At 35.8% G+C, this 3375-nt stretch overlaps 1 long non-coding RNA gene across 1 annotated transcript in view; it reads right to left on the reverse strand.

Moving 5' to 3' along the window:
- Positions 1 to 3375, reverse strand: part of LOC117167832 — a 240469-nt gene that overhangs the window by 53456 nt on the left and 183638 nt on the right. The gene's annotated exons all lie outside the window — the stretch shown is intronic.

A 3375-nucleotide genomic window follows, 5' to 3' on the forward strand; every position in this document is an offset into this window, starting at 1 on the left:
TATAGAGCTCCAAGGAGATTATGTTGAAAAATAAAAAAAAATTTACTCAAAAAAAATTGTTTTTATACTTCATTCTAAGGACTTATTGAACTACCCTCGTAGTTCTATAAATGTTACAGATCGATTGCAACACCGTTCTAGATCTGTTACAGATTTGTTATACAGCATTTGTAATTAAGCTCTACAACTGTTCTAGATTCTAGATTGTTCTTTATTAAAAAGAGCAGCTCAAAAACTATCGAAATCTGTAACAACCTTGATTTCGATTTTTTTAGAGTAAGCCCCCTTTCTTCAGCGCACGTCACATATGATAATATGATATAATTGAAAATTCTGGAAAAGGAATTGCTCAAGAAAAGGCTGAGAATTGCATAACCTTTAAGTTTAAACCTTAAAAATTAAATAAATTGAAATTCCATACTTTTCCGATTTCACAATTTCCAATTCTTTCCGTAGCCGTATTTCTGACTTCCTTGAATTTTCTTCTTTCTTTAGATAAATACCACACTAAATCACCTGACAACAAGGAAGAGTTCTTGCAATCTCTAAAATTATACAAAACATGGCTCTATTACATTTTAATCACCTGCATCGATTTCCTGATATAATATACAAGACAATAAAAAACAAGATTAGGAAAGTCGGTCAATATTGTCAATAATGAATGTAACCTTCAGTTGAATTCAAAAGTCCTGAAACTCTCTACAGATATTGAACAGACTAACCGATTTTCTTATATAATTTTTTAATCGTCTAGTCGTCATGTAATGAACCCAATGCATGAGCATATTAAAATTTAATTTCTTAATATTTTAATAATTTTGTATTTCTCTCAACAGGCTCTAATTCTCTAACAACATGAAGGTTGAGTAAGGTCTGACAGGAGCTTCGTCTACATTCTGTTTTCACGCCGTTTATAGTATCTTTGGAAAAATAATACTTTGGACCTCCTGCTTTTTCATTTAAAAACGGACCATGTCGATATTCCGTTCTCATGGGGGCGGCAGTTGTCTTGCGTCCTATGATCAAAATTGCCGGGGTGACTAGCCAAATAGTAGTCGCTTCTCTCTTCCCCCACCGCTCGAGTGGCAAACCTGACATGAGAGGAGCAGGGATAGCTAATTTAAAATAATTATGCAAAGCTTTCAAAAAGATTGCATAAGATTTGAAAATATTATTTCAGTAGATTTCTCAACGGCTTAAAAAGATTCAAAACGATTTCAGATTCCAAAATATTTTAAAGATTTAAAATATTTCAGAAAGATTTCAAAGGATTTCAATAAAACTCCCGAATTTAAACAATTAATTTCTTTTATAAATAACATTTATTGATTAAAAGTACAATAAATTATTTTTTATGTTTAAAGTTTCTGAAATTGTTGTTTAACATTTAAATTACAATAATTAAAAGAAATTTCCATCCAGAAATATATACTTTCCTCAGTCATTGTTATTTTAAATTTCAAAAATAATTTTTTGGATACAAATATTAGTACACCAAACTCTCGCTTTCAGTGACCCCGTTCTTAGCCTTCCTAGAACAGCTGGCTCACGCAGTTTGTCAGGGAAGTAGGGCAGGGAAGTATATTGCACTTGGAAACGAGTCAGGTATTCCTCACTGTTCACGTTTCTGTCCCCCTCTCCAGAAATCAGTCTAAGGCCATTTGAAGGCAACCCTCGACACTTGACTGAAAGCGAGAGTTTGGTGTATATTTTGTATTCTTGATGAATGTTGATTATTTATGAAGAATTTTGTTTGTTCAAATTTGGCAATATCATGATTCGGGAATTTTCTAATTCGGATTTTATTATAATTTGGAAACTTATGAAATCATGTCACTAGTAAGCTGCTTTTTTCTAAATTGACGATTTGATATTATTAACTTGATATTATTGCCTGTTGGTTATTCCTAATATATATTTCCCTACATTTTTTAAGCCCGCCAGCATCAAAAGTATAAATTACTATAGTAGAATACGCTGCAAGTCCTAACCCTTGATAAAAGTTCGAAAGGAAAATTAGGGAATTAAAAGGTGAAGGAAAATGCGTGAAGCGATGATTGGAAAGGGAAAGAAGGAACGACGGGCGAGTACGCAAGTCAGCTAGGGCCCCTTCCGATTCTGACTATAGGACGCAAGTAAGCGGCAACGCTCATGGGTACACTCACGGTGACGGTTTGCAACAGGCATTTTTTTCGTTAAAAAGATTTTTGTTTGATTTTGTATTTAGATCTTCATACAATGGGGTTGAAATTTGACATTAAATAATTAATAATTGCAGCAGAAAAGCTTGTTTGTATAATATCCAATGTAAAATATCGCAGTTGCTGCATGGTTTGCGCCATATTGGATTAGTATGGTACACGCGAGTTCTTGCTTATCTGTTGTTGGTTTTTCCTGCAATCGATAACAGTAGAAGTATGCAGTTTAATGAATAGATTAATTAACTATAAAGTTGATTGATGTGAAAGACAATATAGAGGTTATTATAATTCCTGGTTGAGTGCTTCACAGTTTAATGTCTTTGATATGATGTAAACCCTGAGGGCTTACATTTTTCTTACACCTTCTCTATCCCTTTACACACCCTCCACACACTTACTTGGTGGTGGAAGGGGGACTTACAGTTTAAGGTGGGTTCCGAACCACCAAGAGCAACAGCCTTAAGTACTTAGAGAAAACCTTTTTCTCTAGACGTACCGGTCCCACGGCTCTCCGGAGATGAACAACTCCCTTGCTAGGCTAGTGTTCACCTCATGGGCCACCGAGACTCTTCCAGAGTGCGAGGCGGGAATTGAACCCGCAAGCCGAAGGAGTGGAATATCCACATGCTCTCACTCCTTCTCTTATTCTGACCGTACAACCCTACTCCATTTTTCTTCCTTTTTTATTTTTTTCAGATATTCTGGTTCCGTCAACTCTTTGACCATCATATACCATCTATTGTACCTCGAATCTATAATCTTTGTCCATCTCTTTTCTCCTTGTTTAACCAATAGCTCTAACTCTATGTCCTGCCACTCCATAACCCCTTCTCGAATATTACACACCCTTCTCATTTTTCTCCTTTCTACCTCCCATTTTGAATTTCCCACATTACCTCTCGCTTCATTGTTCCGAATTTCACCGAAACATGCTTGTGCAATTTTACTTCCCTCTCCCCTTTTTAGCTTCTCTTCAAACCTCCATTCTCTCTTAATTTGTGTAGTAACCATATTTTCTCTTCCTAACTCTTCTTTTAACATATATCCTGGGCAACTCCAGCTAACCCCTATTACCCACCTCAGGAATCGCTAATGCATACTCTCTACTTTCCTATGTTCCTTCCATCCCCAGATCTCCACACCATAACACAACACCGCCCACACCAACGCA

Source organism: Belonocnema kinseyi, chromosome 2, assembly GCF_010883055.1.
Source record: "Belonocnema kinseyi isolate 2016_QV_RU_SX_M_011 chromosome 2, B_treatae_v1, whole genome shotgun sequence".
Classification (NCBI taxonomy): Eukaryota; Metazoa; Arthropoda; class Insecta; order Hymenoptera; family Cynipidae; genus Belonocnema; species Belonocnema kinseyi.